Source organism: Hordeum vulgare, chromosome 2H (assembly GCF_904849725.1).
Source record: "Hordeum vulgare subsp. vulgare chromosome 2H, MorexV3_pseudomolecules_assembly, whole genome shotgun sequence".
Classification (NCBI taxonomy): Eukaryota; Viridiplantae; Streptophyta; class Magnoliopsida; order Poales; family Poaceae; genus Hordeum; species Hordeum vulgare.
The window spans coordinates 576,934,232-576,948,282 of NC_058519.1; the positions used below are offsets into that span (position 1 = coordinate 576,934,232).

General features: G+C 46.5%; 46 non-coding genes across 46 annotated transcripts; all 46 read left to right on the plus strand.

Annotated features, from left to right (window-relative positions):
• The first annotated feature begins 37 nt into the window (after positions 1-37).
• On the plus strand, positions 38-156 carry LOC123434196. The gene has a single exon (XR_006625484.1). It is a non-coding gene; the product is annotated as a 5S ribosomal RNA (ribosomal RNA).
• A 194-nt stretch (positions 157-350) lies between these two features.
• Positions 351-469, plus strand: LOC123435565. Its single transcript, XR_006626811.1, has one exon. It is a non-coding gene; the product is annotated as a 5S ribosomal RNA (ribosomal RNA).
• A 190-nt stretch (positions 470-659) lies between these two features.
• On the plus strand, positions 660-778 carry LOC123434993. Its single transcript, XR_006626256.1, has one exon. It is a non-coding gene; the product is annotated as a 5S ribosomal RNA (ribosomal RNA).
• A 173-nt stretch (positions 779-951) lies between these two features.
• On the plus strand, positions 952-1,070 carry LOC123434941. Its single transcript, XR_006626206.1, has one exon. It is a non-coding gene; the product is annotated as a 5S ribosomal RNA (ribosomal RNA).
• Positions 1,071-1,252: 182 nt separating this feature from the next.
• LOC123432608 lies at positions 1,253-1,371 on the plus strand. Its single transcript, XR_006624183.1, has one exon. It is a non-coding gene; the product is annotated as a 5S ribosomal RNA (ribosomal RNA).
• A 173-nt stretch (positions 1,372-1,544) lies between these two features.
• LOC123434197 lies at positions 1,545-1,663 on the plus strand. Its single transcript, XR_006625485.1, has one exon. It is a non-coding gene; the product is annotated as a 5S ribosomal RNA (ribosomal RNA).
• A 194-nt stretch (positions 1,664-1,857) lies between these two features.
• LOC123435951 lies at positions 1,858-1,976 on the plus strand. The gene has a single exon (XR_006627194.1). It is a non-coding gene; the product is annotated as a 5S ribosomal RNA (ribosomal RNA).
• A 200-nt stretch (positions 1,977-2,176) lies between these two features.
• Positions 2,177-2,295, plus strand: LOC123437247. Its single transcript, XR_006628438.1, has one exon. It is a non-coding gene; the product is annotated as a 5S ribosomal RNA (ribosomal RNA).
• Positions 2,296-2,468: 173 nt separating this feature from the next.
• On the plus strand, positions 2,469-2,587 carry LOC123434942. The gene has a single exon (XR_006626207.1). It is a non-coding gene; the product is annotated as a 5S ribosomal RNA (ribosomal RNA).
• Positions 2,588-2,766: 179 nt separating this feature from the next.
• Positions 2,767-2,885, plus strand: LOC123431809. Its single transcript, XR_006623393.1, has one exon. It is a non-coding gene; the product is annotated as a 5S ribosomal RNA (ribosomal RNA).
• Positions 2,886-3,058: 173 nt separating this feature from the next.
• Positions 3,059-3,177, plus strand: LOC123434943. Its single transcript, XR_006626208.1, has one exon. It is a non-coding gene; the product is annotated as a 5S ribosomal RNA (ribosomal RNA).
• A 179-nt stretch (positions 3,178-3,356) lies between these two features.
• On the plus strand, positions 3,357-3,475 carry LOC123431810. The gene has a single exon (XR_006623394.1). It is a non-coding gene; the product is annotated as a 5S ribosomal RNA (ribosomal RNA).
• A 173-nt stretch (positions 3,476-3,648) lies between these two features.
• On the plus strand, positions 3,649-3,767 carry LOC123436377. Its single transcript, XR_006627604.1, has one exon. It is a non-coding gene; the product is annotated as a 5S ribosomal RNA (ribosomal RNA).
• Positions 3,768-3,964: 197 nt separating this feature from the next.
• On the plus strand, positions 3,965-4,083 carry LOC123435952. Its single transcript, XR_006627195.1, has one exon. It is a non-coding gene; the product is annotated as a 5S ribosomal RNA (ribosomal RNA).
• A 173-nt stretch (positions 4,084-4,256) lies between these two features.
• Positions 4,257-4,375, plus strand: LOC123434944. Its single transcript, XR_006626209.1, has one exon. It is a non-coding gene; the product is annotated as a 5S ribosomal RNA (ribosomal RNA).
• Positions 4,376-4,557: 182 nt separating this feature from the next.
• LOC123435953 lies at positions 4,558-4,676 on the plus strand. Its single transcript, XR_006627196.1, has one exon. It is a non-coding gene; the product is annotated as a 5S ribosomal RNA (ribosomal RNA).
• Positions 4,677-4,876: 200 nt separating this feature from the next.
• On the plus strand, positions 4,877-4,995 carry LOC123437248. Its single transcript, XR_006628439.1, has one exon. It is a non-coding gene; the product is annotated as a 5S ribosomal RNA (ribosomal RNA).
• Positions 4,996-5,168: 173 nt separating this feature from the next.
• LOC123434945 lies at positions 5,169-5,287 on the plus strand. Its single transcript, XR_006626210.1, has one exon. It is a non-coding gene; the product is annotated as a 5S ribosomal RNA (ribosomal RNA).
• Positions 5,288-5,466: 179 nt separating this feature from the next.
• Positions 5,467-5,585, plus strand: LOC123431811. The gene has a single exon (XR_006623395.1). It is a non-coding gene; the product is annotated as a 5S ribosomal RNA (ribosomal RNA).
• Positions 5,586-5,758: 173 nt separating this feature from the next.
• Positions 5,759-5,877, plus strand: LOC123436378. The gene has a single exon (XR_006627605.1). It is a non-coding gene; the product is annotated as a 5S ribosomal RNA (ribosomal RNA).
• A 197-nt stretch (positions 5,878-6,074) lies between these two features.
• Positions 6,075-6,193, plus strand: LOC123435955. Its single transcript, XR_006627198.1, has one exon. It is a non-coding gene; the product is annotated as a 5S ribosomal RNA (ribosomal RNA).
• A 200-nt stretch (positions 6,194-6,393) lies between these two features.
• On the plus strand, positions 6,394-6,512 carry LOC123434198. Its single transcript, XR_006625486.1, has one exon. It is a non-coding gene; the product is annotated as a 5S ribosomal RNA (ribosomal RNA).
• A 173-nt stretch (positions 6,513-6,685) lies between these two features.
• Positions 6,686-6,804, plus strand: LOC123436429. Its single transcript, XR_006627654.1, has one exon. It is a non-coding gene; the product is annotated as a 5S ribosomal RNA (ribosomal RNA).
• A 251-nt stretch (positions 6,805-7,055) lies between these two features.
• LOC123437896 lies at positions 7,056-7,174 on the plus strand. Its single transcript, XR_006629060.1, has one exon. It is a non-coding gene; the product is annotated as a 5S ribosomal RNA (ribosomal RNA).
• Positions 7,175-7,347: 173 nt separating this feature from the next.
• LOC123436093 lies at positions 7,348-7,466 on the plus strand. Its single transcript, XR_006627329.1, has one exon. It is a non-coding gene; the product is annotated as a 5S ribosomal RNA (ribosomal RNA).
• A 173-nt stretch (positions 7,467-7,639) lies between these two features.
• LOC123431923 lies at positions 7,640-7,758 on the plus strand. The gene has a single exon (XR_006623529.1). It is a non-coding gene; the product is annotated as a 5S ribosomal RNA (ribosomal RNA).
• A 200-nt stretch (positions 7,759-7,958) lies between these two features.
• On the plus strand, positions 7,959-8,077 carry LOC123434199. Its single transcript, XR_006625487.1, has one exon. It is a non-coding gene; the product is annotated as a 5S ribosomal RNA (ribosomal RNA).
• A 221-nt stretch (positions 8,078-8,298) lies between these two features.
• LOC123438351 lies at positions 8,299-8,417 on the plus strand. Its single transcript, XR_006629499.1, has one exon. It is a non-coding gene; the product is annotated as a 5S ribosomal RNA (ribosomal RNA).
• A 173-nt stretch (positions 8,418-8,590) lies between these two features.
• LOC123436094 lies at positions 8,591-8,709 on the plus strand. The gene has a single exon (XR_006627330.1). It is a non-coding gene; the product is annotated as a 5S ribosomal RNA (ribosomal RNA).
• A 173-nt stretch (positions 8,710-8,882) lies between these two features.
• On the plus strand, positions 8,883-9,001 carry LOC123438372. The gene has a single exon (XR_006629517.1). It is a non-coding gene; the product is annotated as a 5S ribosomal RNA (ribosomal RNA).
• A 200-nt stretch (positions 9,002-9,201) lies between these two features.
• Positions 9,202-9,320, plus strand: LOC123434200. Its single transcript, XR_006625488.1, has one exon. It is a non-coding gene; the product is annotated as a 5S ribosomal RNA (ribosomal RNA).
• A 215-nt stretch (positions 9,321-9,535) lies between these two features.
• On the plus strand, positions 9,536-9,654 carry LOC123438353. Its single transcript, XR_006629500.1, has one exon. It is a non-coding gene; the product is annotated as a 5S ribosomal RNA (ribosomal RNA).
• A 206-nt stretch (positions 9,655-9,860) lies between these two features.
• On the plus strand, positions 9,861-9,979 carry LOC123432647. The gene has a single exon (XR_006624219.1). It is a non-coding gene; the product is annotated as a 5S ribosomal RNA (ribosomal RNA).
• A 185-nt stretch (positions 9,980-10,164) lies between these two features.
• LOC123434201 lies at positions 10,165-10,283 on the plus strand. Its single transcript, XR_006625489.1, has one exon. It is a non-coding gene; the product is annotated as a 5S ribosomal RNA (ribosomal RNA).
• A 173-nt stretch (positions 10,284-10,456) lies between these two features.
• On the plus strand, positions 10,457-10,575 carry LOC123434202. Its single transcript, XR_006625490.1, has one exon. It is a non-coding gene; the product is annotated as a 5S ribosomal RNA (ribosomal RNA).
• Positions 10,576-10,769: 194 nt separating this feature from the next.
• On the plus strand, positions 10,770-10,888 carry LOC123436555. The gene has a single exon (XR_006627773.1). It is a non-coding gene; the product is annotated as a 5S ribosomal RNA (ribosomal RNA).
• Positions 10,889-11,061: 173 nt separating this feature from the next.
• LOC123435674 lies at positions 11,062-11,180 on the plus strand. The gene has a single exon (XR_006626926.1). It is a non-coding gene; the product is annotated as a 5S ribosomal RNA (ribosomal RNA).
• A 209-nt stretch (positions 11,181-11,389) lies between these two features.
• Positions 11,390-11,507, plus strand: LOC123432853. The gene has a single exon (XR_006624423.1). It is a non-coding gene; the product is annotated as a 5S ribosomal RNA (ribosomal RNA).
• Positions 11,508-11,698: 191 nt separating this feature from the next.
• Positions 11,699-11,817, plus strand: LOC123438623. The gene has a single exon (XR_006629757.1). It is a non-coding gene; the product is annotated as a 5S ribosomal RNA (ribosomal RNA).
• Positions 11,818-11,990: 173 nt separating this feature from the next.
• Positions 11,991-12,109, plus strand: LOC123434203. Its single transcript, XR_006625491.1, has one exon. It is a non-coding gene; the product is annotated as a 5S ribosomal RNA (ribosomal RNA).
• A 173-nt stretch (positions 12,110-12,282) lies between these two features.
• On the plus strand, positions 12,283-12,401 carry LOC123438172. Its single transcript, XR_006629331.1, has one exon. It is a non-coding gene; the product is annotated as a 5S ribosomal RNA (ribosomal RNA).
• Positions 12,402-12,574: 173 nt separating this feature from the next.
• On the plus strand, positions 12,575-12,693 carry LOC123431803. The gene has a single exon (XR_006623387.1). It is a non-coding gene; the product is annotated as a 5S ribosomal RNA (ribosomal RNA).
• Positions 12,694-12,890: 197 nt separating this feature from the next.
• Positions 12,891-13,009, plus strand: LOC123438194. The gene has a single exon (XR_006629352.1). It is a non-coding gene; the product is annotated as a 5S ribosomal RNA (ribosomal RNA).
• A 182-nt stretch (positions 13,010-13,191) lies between these two features.
• LOC123435218 lies at positions 13,192-13,310 on the plus strand. The gene has a single exon (XR_006626476.1). It is a non-coding gene; the product is annotated as a 5S ribosomal RNA (ribosomal RNA).
• A 200-nt stretch (positions 13,311-13,510) lies between these two features.
• Positions 13,511-13,629, plus strand: LOC123437856. The gene has a single exon (XR_006629023.1). It is a non-coding gene; the product is annotated as a 5S ribosomal RNA (ribosomal RNA).
• A 184-nt stretch (positions 13,630-13,813) lies between these two features.
• Positions 13,814-13,932, plus strand: LOC123436052. The gene has a single exon (XR_006627290.1). It is a non-coding gene; the product is annotated as a 5S ribosomal RNA (ribosomal RNA).
• Positions 13,933-14,051: the final 119 nt, after the last annotated feature.

Below are 14,051 nucleotides of genomic sequence, written 5' to 3' on the forward strand. Positions count from 1 at the left end.
GGGGCAAGCATAAGGAACAAATAGATAGTTGCATGTCGGATGCGATCATACCAGCACTAAAGCACCGGATCCCATCAGAACTCCGAAGTTAAGCGTGCTTGGGCGAGAGTAGTACTAGGATGGGTGACCTCCTGGGAAGTCCTCGTGTTGCATTCCCCTTTTTAAATATATTTTTGCGCCACGTGACAAGGATGACACGGGAACGTGATCTATATGACCTCATTTTCTTATTTTTGACGATTACTGTGTGACTTTTCCCACCGCGCTTGACACCCAACGACTAGTAGTAGTAGTAGTAGTAGTAGTAGTAGTAGGGGCAAGCATAAGGAACAAATAGATAGTTGCATGTCGGATGCGATCATACCAGCACTAAAGCACCGGATCCCATCAGAACTCCGAAGTTAAGCGTGCTTGGGCGAGAGTAGTACTAGGATGGGTGACCTCCTAGGAAGTCCTCGTGTTGCATTCCCCTTTTTAAATATATTTTTGCGCCACGTGACAAGGATGACGCGGGACCGTGATCTATATGACCTCATTTTCTTATTTTTGACGATTACTGTGTGACTTTTCCGACCGCGCTTGACACCCAACGACTAATAGTAGTAGTAGTAGTAGTAGTAGTAGGGCAAGCATAAGGAACAAATAGATAGTTGCATGTCGGATGCGATCATACCAGCACTAAAGCACCGGATCCCATCAGAACTCCGAAGTTAAGCGTGCTTGGGCGAGAGTAGTACTAGGATGGGTGACCTCTTGGGAAGTCCTCGTGTTGCATTCCCCTTTTTAAATATATTTTTGCGCCACGTGACAAGGATGACGCGGGAGCGTGATCTATATGACCTCATTTTCTTATTTTTGACGATTACTGTGTGACTTTTCCCACCGCGCTTGACACCCAACGACTAGTAGTAGTAGGGGCAAGCATAAGGAACAAATAGATAGTTGCATGTCGGATGCGATCATACCAGCACTAAAGCACCGGATCCCATCAGAACTCCGAAGTTAAGCGTGCTTGGGCGAGAGTAGTACTAGGATGGGTGACCTCGTGGGAAGTCCTCGTGTTGCATTCCCCTTTTTAAATATATTTTTGCGCCACGTGACAAGGATGACGTGGGAGCGTGATCTATATGACCTCATTTTCTTATTTTTGACGATTACTGTGTGACTTTTCCCACCGCGCTTGACACCCAACGACTAGTAGTAGTAGTAGTAGTAGGGGCAAGCATAAGGAACAAATAGATAGTTGCATGTCGGATGCGGTCATACCAGCACTAAAGCACCGGATCCCATCAGAACTCCGAAGTTAAGCGTGCTTGGGTGAGAGTAGTACTAGGATGGGTGACCTCCTGGGAAGTCCTCGTGTTGGATTCCCCTTTTTAAATATATTTTTGCGCCACGTGACAAGGATGACGCGGGAGCGTGATCTATATGACCTCATTTTCTTATTTTTGACGATTAGTGTGTGACTTTTCCCACCGCGCTTGACACCCAACGACTAGTAGTAGTAGGGGCAAGCATAAGGAACAAATAGATAGTTGCATGCCGGATGCGATCATACCAGCACTAAAGCACCGGATCCCATCAGAACTCCGAAGTTAAGCGTGCTTGGGCGAGAGTAGTACTAGGATGGGTGACCTCCTGGGAAGTCCTCGTGTTGCATTCCCCCTTTTAAATATATTTTTGCGCCACGTGACAAGGATGACGCGGGAGCGTGATCTATATGACCTCATTTTCTTATTTTTGACGATTACTGTGTGACTTTTCCCACCGCGCTTGACACCCAACGACTAGTAGTAGTAGTAGTAGTAGTAGTAGTAGTTGGGGCAAGCATAAGGAGCAAATAGATAGTTGCATGTCGGATGCGATCATACCAGCACTAAAGCACCGGATCCCATCAGAGCTCCGAAGTTAAGCGTGCTTGGGCGAGAGTAGTACTAGGATGGGTGACCTCCTGGGAAGTCCTCGTGTTGCATTCCCCTTTATAAATGTATTTTTGCGCCACGTGACAAGGATGACGCGGGAGCGTGATCTATATGACCTCATTTTCTTATTTTTGACGATTACTGTGTGACTTTTCCCACCGCGCTTGACACCCAACGACTAGTAGTAGTAGTAGAAGTAGTAGTAGTAGTAGTAGTAGGGGCAAGCATAAGGAACAAATAGATAGTTGCATGTCGGATGCGATCATACCAGCACTAAAGCACCGGATCCCATTAGAACTTCGAAGTTAAGCGTGCTTGGGCGAGAGTAGTACTAGGATGGGTGACCTCCTGGGAAGTCCTCGTGTTGCATTCCCCTTTTTAAATATATTTTTGCGCCACGTGACAAGGATGACGCGGGAGCGTGATCTATATGACCTCATTTTCTTATTTTTGACGATTACTGTGTGACTTTTCCCACCGCGTTTGACACCCAACGACTAGTAGTAGTAGGGGCAAGCATAAGGAACAAATAGATAGTTGCATGTCGGATGCGATCATACCAGCACTAAAGCACCGGATCCCATCAGAACTCCGAAGTTAAGCGTGCTTGGGCGAGAGTAGTACTAGGATGGGTGACCTCGTGGGAAGTCCTCGTGTTGCATTCCCCTTTTTATATATATTTTTGCGCCACGTGACAAGGATGACGTGGGAGCGTGATCTATATGACCTCATTTTCTTATTTTTGACGATTACTGTGTGACTTTTCCCACCGCGCTTGACACCCAACGACTAGTAGTAGTAGTAGTAGGGGCAAGCATAAGGAACAAATAGATAGTTGCATGTCGGATGCGGTCATACCAGCACTAAAGCACCGGATCCCATCAGAACTCCGAAGTTAAGCGTGCTTGGGCGAGAGTAGTACTAGGATGGGTGACCTCCTGGGAAGTCCTCGTGTTGGATTCCCCTTTTTAAATATATTTTTGCGCCACGTGACAAGGATGACGCGGGAGCGTGATCTATATGACCTCATTTTCTTATTTTTGACGATTACTGTGTGACTTTTCCCACCGCGTTTGACACCCAACGACTAGTAGTAGTAGGGGCAAGCATAAGGAACAAATAGATAGTTGCATGTCGGATGCGATCATACCAGCACTAAAGCACCGGATCCCATCAGAACTCCGAAGTTAAGCGTGCTTGGGCGAGAGTAGTACTAGGATGGGTGACCTCGTGGGAAGTCCTCGTGTTGCATTCCCCTTTTTATATATATTTTTGCGCCACGTGACAAGGATGACGTGGGAGCGTGATCTATATGACCTCATTTTCTTATTTTTGACGATTACTGTGTGACTTTTCCCACCGCGCTTGACACCCAACGACTAGTAGTAGTAGTAGTAGGGGCAAGCATAAGGAACAAATAGATAGTTGCATGTCGGATGCGGTCATACCAGCACTAAAGCACCGGATCCCATCAGAACTCCGAAGTTAAGCGTGCTTGGGCGAGAGTAGTACTAGGATGGGTGACCTCCTGGGAAGTCCTCGTGTTGGATTCCCCTTTTTAAATATATTTTTGCGCCACGTGACAAGGATGACGCGGGAGCGTGATCTATATGACCTCATTTTCTTATTTTTGACGATTAGTGTGTGACTTTTCCCACCGCGCTTGACACCCAACGACTAGTAGTAGTAGGGGCAAGCATAAGGAACAAATAGATAGTTGCATGTCGGATGCGATCATACCAGCACTAAAGCACCGGATCCCATCAGAACTCCGAAGTTAACCGTGCTTGGGCGAGAGTAGTACTAGGATGGGTGACCTCCTGGGAAGTCCTCGTGTTGCATTCCCCTTTTTAAATATATTTTTGCGCCACGTGACAAGGATGACGCGGGAGCGTGATCTATATGACCTCATTTTCTTATTTTTGACGATTACTGTGTGACTTTTCCCACCGCGCTTGACACCCAACGACTAGTAGTAGTAGTAGTAGTAGTAGTAGTAGTAGTTGGGGCAAGCATAAGGAGCAAATAGATAGTTGCTTGTCGGATGCGATCATACCAGCACTAAAGCACCGGATCCCATCAGAGCTCCGAAGTTAAGCGTGCTTGGGCGAGAGTAGTACTAGGATGGGTGACCTCCTGGGAAGTCCTCGTGTTGCATTCCCCTTTATAAATGTATTTTTGCGCCACGTGACAAGGATGACGCGGGAGCGTGATCTATATGACCTCATTTTCTTATTTTTGACGATTACTGTGTGACTTTTCCCACCGCGCTTGACACCCAACGACTAGTAGTAGTAGGGGCAAGCATAAGGAACAAATAGATAGTTGCATGTCGGATGCGATCATACCAGCACTAAAGCACCGGATCCCATCAGAACTCCGAAGTTAAGCGTGCTTGGGCGAGAGTAGTACTAGGATGGGTGACCTCGTGGGAAGTCCTCGTGTTGCATTCCCCTTTTTAAATATATTTTTGCGCCACGTGACAAGGATGACGTGGGAGCGTGATCTATATGACCTCATTTTCTTATTTTTGACGATTACTGTGTGACTTTTCCCACCGCGCTTGACACCCAACGACTAGTAGTAGTAGTAGTAGTTGGGGCAAGCATAAGGAGCAAATAGATAGTTGCATGTCGGATGCGATCATACCAGCACTAAAGCACCGGATCCCATCAGAGCTCCGAAGTTAAGCGTGCTTGGGCGAGAGTAGTACTAGGATGGGTGACCTCCTGGGAAGTCCTCGTGTTGCATTCCCCTTTATAAATGTATTTTTGCGCCACGTGACAAGGATGACGCGGGAGCGTGATCTATATGACCTCATTTTCTTATTTTTGACGATTACTGTGTGACTTTTCCCACCGCGCTTGACACCCAACGACTAGTAGTAGTAGTAGAAGTAGTAGTAGTAGTAGTAGTAGGGGCAAGCATAAGGAACAAATAGATAGTTGCATGTCGGATGCGATCATACCAGCACTAAAGCACCGGATCCCATTAGAACTTCGAAGTTAAGCGTGCTTGGGCGAGAGTAGTACTAGGATGGGTGACCTCCTGGGAAGTCCTCGTGTTGCATTCCCCTTTTTAAATATATTTTTGCGCCACGTGACAAGGATGACGCGGGAGCGTGATCTATATGACCTCATTTTCTTATTTTTGACGATTACTGTGTGACTTTTCCCACCGCGTTTGACACCCAACGACTAGTAGTAGTAGGGGCAAGCATAAGGAACAAATAGATAGTTGCATGTCGGATGCGATCATACCAGCACTAAAGCACCGGATCCCATCAGAACTCCGAAGTTAAGCGTGCTTGGGCGAGAGTAGTACTAGGATGGGTGACCTCGTGGGAAGTCCTCGTGTTGCATTCCCCTTTTTAAATATATTTTTGCGCCACGTGACAAGGATGACGTGGGAGCGTGATCTATATGACCTCATTTTCTTATTTTTGACGATTACTGTGTGACTTTTCCCACCGCGCTTGACACCCAACGACTAGTAGTAGTAGTAGTAGGGGCAAGCATAAGGAACAAATAGATAGTTGCATGTCGGATGCGGTCATACCAGCACTAAAGCACCGGATCCCATCAGAACTCCGAAGTTAAGCGTGCTTGGGCGAGAGTAGTACTAGGATGGGTGACCTCCTGGGAAGTCCTCGTGTTGGATTCCCCTTTTTAAATATATTTTTGCGCCACGTGACAAGGATGACGCGGGAGCGTGATCTATATGACCTCATTTTCTTATTTTTGACGATTAGTGTGTGACTTTTCCCACCGCGCTTGACACCCAACGACTAGTAGTAGTAGGGGCAAGCATAAGGAACAAATAGATAGTTGCATGTCGGATGCGATCATACCAGCACTAAAGCACCGGATCCCATCAGAACTCCGAAGTTAACCGTGCTTGGGCGAGAGTAGTACTAGGATGGGTGACCTCCTGGGAAGTCCTCGTGTTGCATTCCCCTTTTTAAATATATTTTTGCGCCACGTGACAAGGATGACGCGGGAGCGTGATCTATATGACCTCATTTTCTTATTTTTGACGATTACTGTGTGACTTTTCCCACCGCGCTTGACACCCAACGACTAGTAGTAGTAGTAGTAGTAGTAGTAGTAGTAGTTGGGGCAAGCATAAGGAGCAAATAGATAGTTGCTTGTCGGATGCGATCATACCAGCACTAAAGCACCGGATCCCATCAGAGCTCCGAAGTTAAGCGTGCTTGGGCGAGAGTAGTACTAGGATGGGTGACCTCCTGGGAAGTCCTCGTGTTGCATTCCCCTTTATAAATGTATTTTTGCGCCACGTGACAAGGATGACGCGGGAGCGTGATCTATATGACCTCATTTTCTTATTTTTGACGATTACTGTGTGACTTTTCCCACCGCGCTTGACACCCAACGACTAGTAGTAGTAGTAGAAGTAGTAGTAGTAGTAGTAGTAGGGGCAAGCATAAGGAACAAATAGATAGTTGCATGTCGGATGCGATCATACCAGCACTAAAGCACCGGATCCCATCAGAACTCCGAAGTTAAGCGTGCTTGGGCGAGAGTAGTACTAGGATGGGTGACCTCCTGGGAAGTCCTCGTGTTGCATTCCCCTTTTTAAATATATTTTTGCGCCACGTGACAAGGATGACGCGGGAGCGTGATCTATATGACCTCATTTTCTTATTTTTGACGATTACTGTGTGACTTTTCCCACCGCGTTTGACACCCAACGGCTAGTAGTAGTAGGGGCAAGCATAAGGAACAAATAGATAGTTGCATGTCGGATGCGATCATACCAGCACTAAAGCATCGGATCCCATCAGAACTCCGAAGTTAAGCGTGCTTGGGCGAGAGTAGTACTAGGATGGGTGACCTCCTGGGAAGTCCTCGTGTTGCATTCCCCTTTTTAAATATATTTTTGCGCCACGTGACAAGGATGACGCGGGAGCGTGATCTATATGACCTCATTTTCTTATTTTTGACGATTACTGTGTGACTTTTTCCACCGCGCTTGACACCCAACGACTAGTAGTAGTAGTAGTAGTAGTAGTAGTAGTAGTAGTAGTAGTAGTAGTAGTAGTAGTAGTAGTAGTAGTAGTAGTAGTAGTAGTAGTTGGGGCAAGCATAAGGAACAAATAGATAGTTGCATGTCGGATGCGATCATAACAGCACTAAAGCACCGGATCCCATCAGAACTCCGAAGTTAAGCGTGCTTGGGCGAGAGTAGTACTAGGATGGGTGACCTCCTGGGAAGTCCTCGTGTTGCATTCCCCTTTCTAAATATATTTTTGCGCCACGTGACAAGGATGACGCGGGAGCGTGATCTATATGACCTCATTTTCTTATTTTTGACGATTACTGTGTGACTTTTCCCACCGCGCTTGACACCCAACGACTAGTAGTAGTAGGGGCAAGCATAAGGAACAAATAGATAGTTGCATGTCGGATGCGATCATACCAGCACTAAAGCACCGGATCCCATCAGAACTCCAAAGTTAAGCGTGCTTGGGCGAGAGTAGTACTAGGATGGGTGACCTCCTGGGAAGTCCTCGTGTTGCATTCCCCTTTTTAAATATATTTTTGCGCCACGTGACAAGGATGACGCGGGAGCGTGATCTATATGACCTCATTTTCTTATTTTTGACGATTACTGTGTGACTTTTCCCACCGCGCTTGACACCCAACGACTAGTAGTAGTAGGGGCAAGCATAAGGAACAAATAGATAGTTGCATGTCGGATGCGATCATACCAGCACTAAAGCACCGGATCCCATCAGAAGTTCGAAGTTAAGCGTGCTTGGGCGAGAGTAGTACTAGGATGGGTGACCTCCTGGGAAGTCCTCGTGTTGCATTCCCCTTTTTAAATATATTTTTGCGCCACGTGACAAGGATGACGCGGGAGCGTGATCTATATGACCTCATTTTCTTATTTTTGACGATTACTGTGTGACTTTTCCCACCGCGCTTGACACCCAACGACTAGTAGTAGTAGTAGTAGTAGTGGTAGTAGTAGTAGTAGGGGCAAGCATAAGGAACAAATAGATAGTTGCATGTCGGATGCGATCATACCAGCACTAAAGCACCGGATCCCATCAGAACTCCGAAGTTAAGCGTGCTTGGGCGAGAGTAGTACTAGGATGGGTGACCTCCTGGGAAGTCCTCGTGTTGCATTCCCCTTTTTACATATATTTTTGCGCCACGTGACAAGGATGACGCGGGACCGTGATCTATATGACCTCATTTTCTTATTTTTGACGATTACTGTGTGACTTTTCCCACCGCGCTTGACACCCAACGACTAGTAGTAATAGTAGTAGTAGTGGTAGTAGTAGTAGTAGTAGTAGTAGTAGTAGTAGTAGGGGCAAGCATAAGGAACAAATAGATAGTTGCATGTCGGATGCGATCATACCAGCACTAAAGCACCGGATCCCATCAGAACTCCGAAGTTAAGCGTGCTTGGGCGAGAGTAGTACTAGGATGGGTGACCTCCTCGGAAGTCCTCGTGGTGCATTCCCCTTTTTAAATATATTTTTGCGCCACGTGACAAGGATGACGCGGGACCGTGATCTATATGACCTCATTTTCTTATTTTTGACGATTACTGTGTGACTTTTCCCGCCGCGCTTGACACCCAACGACTAGTAGTAGTAGGGGCAAGCATAAGGAACAAATAGATAGTTGCATGTCGGATGCGATCATACCAGCACTAAAGCACCGGATCCCATCAGAACTCCAAAGTTAAGCGTGCTTGGGCGAGAGTAGTACTAGGATGGGTGACCTCCTGGGAAGTCCTCGTGTTGCATTCCCCTTTTTAAATATATTTTTGCGCCACGTGACAAGGATGACGCGGGAGCGTGATCTATATGACCTCATTTTCTTATTTTTGACGATTACTGTGTGACTTTTCCCACCGCGCTTGACACCCAACGACTAGTAGTAGTAGGGGCAAGCATAAGGAACAAATAGATAGTTGCATGTCGGATGCGATCATACCAGCACTAAAGCACCGGAACCCATCAGAACTTCGAAGTTAAGCGTGCTTGGGCGAGAGTAGTACTAGGATGGGTGACCTCCTGGGAAGTCCTCGTGTTGCATTCCCTTTTTTAAATATATTTTTGCGCCACGTGACAAGGATGACGCGGGAGCGTGATCTATATGACCTCATTTTCTTATTTTTGACGATTACTGTGTGACTTTTCCCACCGCGCTTGACACCCAACGACTAGTAGTAGTAGTAGTAGTAGTGGTAGTAGTAGTAGTAGGGGCAAGCATAAGGAACAAATAGATAGTTGCATGTCGGATGCGATCATACCAGCACTAAAGCACCGGATCCCATCAGAACTCCGAAGTTAAGCGTGCTTGGGCGAGAGTAGTACTAGGATGGGTGACCTCCTGGGAAGTCCTCGTGTTGCATTCCCCTTTTTAAATATATTTTTGCGCCACGTGACAAGGATGACGCGGGACCGTGATCTATATGACCTCATTTTCTTATTTTTGACGATTACTGTGTGACTTTTCCCACCGCGCTTGACACCCAACGACTAGTAGTAATAGTAGTAGTAGTGGTAGTAGTAGTAGTAGTAGTAGTAGTAGTAGGGGCAAGCATAAGGAACAAATAGATAGTTGCATGTCGGATGCGATCATACCAGCACTAAAGCACCGGATCCCATCAGAACTCCGAAGTTAAGCGTGCTTGGGCGAGAGTAGTACTAGGATGGGTGACCTCCTCGGAAGTCCTCGTGGTGCATTCCCCTTTTTAAATATATTTTTGCGCCACGTGACAAGGATGACGCGGGACCGTGATCTATATGACCTCATTTTCTTATTTTTGACGATTACTGTGTGACTTTTCCCACCGCGCTTGACACCCAACGACTAGTAGTAGTAGTAGTAGTAGTAGTAGTAGTAGTAGTAGTAGTAGGGGCAAGCATAAGGAACAAATAGATAGTTGCATGTCGGATGCGATCATACCACCACTAAAGCACCGGATCCCATCAGAACTCTGAAGTTAAGCGTGCTTGGGCGAGAGTAGTACTAGGATGGGTGACCTCTTGGGAAGTCCTCGTTTTGCATTCCCCTTTTTAAATATATTTTTGCGCCACGTGACAAGGATGACGCGGGAGCGTGATCTATATGACCTCATTTTCTTATTTTTGACGATTACTGTGTGACTTTTCCCACCGCGCTTGACACCCAACGACTAGTAGTAGTAGTAGTAGTAGTAGGGGCAAGCATAAGGAACAAATAGATAGTTGCATGTCGGATGCGATCATACCAGCACTAAAGCACCGGATCCCATCAGAACTCCGAAGTTAAGCGTGCTTGGGCGAGAGTAGTACTAGGATGGGTGACCTCCTGGGAAGTCCTCGTGTTGCATTCCCCTTTTTAAATATATTTTTGCGCCACGTGACAAGGATGACGCGGGAGCGTGATCTATATGACCTCATTTTCTTATTTTTGACGATTACTGTGTGACTTTTCCCACCGCGCTTGACACCCAACGACTAGTAGTAGTAGGGGCAAGCATAAGGAACAAATAGATAGTTGCATGTCGGATGCGATCATACCAGCACTAAAGCACCGGATCCCATCAGAACTCCGAAGTTAAGCGTGCTTGGGCGAGAGTAGTACTAGGATGGGTGACCTCCTGGGAAGTCCTCGTGTTGCATTCCCCTTTTTAAATATATTTTTGCGCCACGTGACAAGGATGACGCGGGAGCGTGATCTATATGACCTCATTTTCTTATTTTTGACGATTACTGTGTGACTTTTCCCACCGCGCTTGACACCCAACAATTAGTAGTAGTAGCAGCAGTAGTAGTAGTAGTAGGGGCAAGCATAAGGAACAAATAGATAGTTGCATGTCGGATGCGATCATACCAGCACTAAAGCACCGGATCCCATCAGAACTTCGAAGTTAAGCGTGCTTGGGCGAGAGTAGTACTAGGATGGGTGACCTCCTGGGAAGTCCTCGTGTTGCATTCCCCTTTTTAAATATATTTTTGCGCCACGTGACAAGGATGACGCGGGACCGTGATCTATATGACCTCATTTTCTTATTTTTGACGATTACTGTGTGACTTTTCCCACCGCGCTTGACACCCAACGACTAGTAGTAGTAGGGGCAAGCATAAGGAACAAATAGATAGTTGCATGTCGGATGCGATCATACCAGCACTAAAGCACCGGATCCCATCAGAACTCCGAAGTTAAGCGTGCTTGGGCGAGAGTAGTACTAGGATGGGTCACCTCCTGGGAAGTCCTCGTGTTGCATTCCCCTTTTTAAATATATTTTTGCGCCACGTGACAAGGATGACGCGGGAGCGTGATCTATATGACCTCATTTTCTTATTTTTGACGATTACTGTGTGACTTTTCCCACCGCGCTTGACACCCAACGACTAGTAGTAGTAGTAGTAGTAGTAGTAGTAGTAGTAGTAGTAGTAGTTGGGGCAAGCATAAGGAACAAATAGATAGTTGCATGTCGGATGCGATCATAACAGCACTAAAGCACCGGATCCCATCAGAACTCCGAAGTTAAGGTGCTTGGGCGAGAGTAGTACTAGGATGGGTGACCTCCTGGGAAGTCCTCGTGTTGCATTCCCCTTTTTAAATATATTTTTGCGCCACGTGACAAGGATGACGCGGGAGCGTGATCTATATGACCTCATTTTCTTATTTTTGACGATTACTGTGTGACTTTTCCCACCGCGCTTGACACCCAACGACTAGTAGTAGTAGCAGTAGTAGTAGTAGTAGGGGCAAGCATAAGGAACAAATAGATAGTTGCATGTCGGATGCGATCATACCAGCACTAAAGCACCGGATCCCATCAGAACTTTGAAGTTAAGCGTGCTTGGGCGAGAGTAGTACTAGGATGGGTGACCTCTTGGGAAGTCCTCGTGTTGCATTCCCCTTTTTAAATATATTTTTGCGCCACGTGACAAGGATGACGCGGGAGCGTGATCTATATGACCTCATTTTCTTATTTTTGACGATTACAGTGTGACTTTTCCCACCGCGCTTGACACCCAACGACTAGTAGTAGTACGGGCAAGCATAAGGAGCAAATAGATAGTTGCATGTCGGATGCGATCATACCAGCACTAAAGCACCGGATCCCATCAGAACTCCGAAGTTAAGCGTGCTTGGGCGAGAGTAGTACTAGGATGGGTGACCTCCTGGGAAGTCCTCGTGTTGCATTCCCCTTTTTAAATATATTTTTGCGCCACGTGACAAGGATGACGCGGGAGCGTGATCTATATGACCTCATTTTCTTATTTTTGACGATTACTGTGTGACTTTTCCCACCGCGCTTGACACCCAACGACTAGTAGTAGTAGGGGCAAGCATAAGGAACAAATAGATAGTTGCATGTCGGATTCGATCATACCAGCACTAAAGCACCGGATCCCATCAGAACTCCGAAGTTAAGCGTGCTTGGGCGAGAGTAGTACTAGGATGGGTGACCTCCTGGGAAGTCCTCGTGTTGCATTCCCCTTTTTAAATATATTTTTGCGCCACGTGACAAGGATGACGCGGGAGCGTGATCTATATGACCTCATTTTCTTATTTTTGACGATTACTGTGTGACTTTTCCCACCGCGCTTGACACCCAACGACTAGTAGTAGTAGGGGCAAGCATAAGGAACAAATAGATAGTTGCATGTCGGATTCGATCATACCAGCACTAAGGCACCGGATCCCATCAGAACTCCGAAGTTAAGCGTGCTTGGGCGAGAGTAGTACTAGGATGGGTGACCTCCTGGGAAGTCCTCGTGTTGCATTCCCCTTTTTAAATATATTTTTGCGCCACGTGACAAGGATGACGCGGGAGCGTGATCTATATGACCTCATTTTCTTATTTTTGACGATTACTGTGTGACTTTTCCCACCGCGCTTGACACCCAACGACTAGTAGTAGTAGTAGCAGTTGTAGTAGTAGTAGTAGGGGCAAGCATAAGGAACAAATAGATAGTTGCATGTCGGATGCGATCATACCAGCACTAAAGCACCGGATCCCATCAGAACTTTGAAGTTAAGCGTGCTTGGGCGAGAGTAGTACTAGGATGGGTGACCTCCTGGGAAGTCCTCGTGTTGCATTCCCCTTTTTAAATATATTTTTGCGCCACGTGACAAGGATGACGCGGGAGCGTGATCTATATGACCTCATTTTCTTATTTTTGACGATTACTGTGTGACTTTTCCCACCGCGCTTGACACCCAACGACTAGTAGTAGTAGTAGTACTAGGGGCAAGCATAAGGAACAAATAGATAGTTGCATGTCGGATGCGATCATACCAGCACTAAAGCACCGGATCCCATCAGAACTCCGAAGTTAAGCGTGCTTGGGCGAGTGTAGTACTAGGATGGGTGACCTCCTGGGAAGTCCTCGTGTTGCATTCCCCTTTTTAAATATATTTTTGCGCCACGTGACAAGGATGACGCGGGAACGTGATCTATATGACCTCATTTTCTTATTTTTGACGATTACTGTGTGACTTTTCCCACCGCTCTTGACACCCAAAGACTAGTAGTAGTAGTAGTAGTAGTAGTAGTAGTAGTAGTAGGGGCAAGCATAAGGAACAAATAGATAGTTGCATGTCGGATGCGATCATACCAGCACTAAAGCACCGGATCCCATCAGAACTCCGAAGTTAAGCGTGCTTGGGCGAGAGTAGTACTAGGATGGGTGACCTCCTGGTAAGTCCTCGTGTTGCATTCCCCTTTTTAAATATATTTTTGCGCCACGTGACAAGGATGACGCGGGACCGTGATCTATATGATCTCATTTTCTTATTTTTGACGATTACTGTGTGACTTTTCCGACCGCGCTTGACACCCAACGACTAATAGTAGTAGTAGTAGTAGTAGAGCAAGCATAAGGAACAAATAGATAGTTGCATGTCGGATGCGATCATACCAGCACTAAAGCACCGGAACCCATCAGAACTCCGAAGTTAAGCGTGCTTGGGCGAGAGTAGTACTAGGATGGGTGACCTCCTGGGAAGTCCTCGTGTTGCATTCCCCTTTTTAAATATATTTTTGCGCCACGTGACAAGGATGACGCGGGAGCGTGATCTATATGACCTCATTTTCTTATTTTTGACGATTACTGTGTGACTTTTCCCACCGCGCTTGACACCC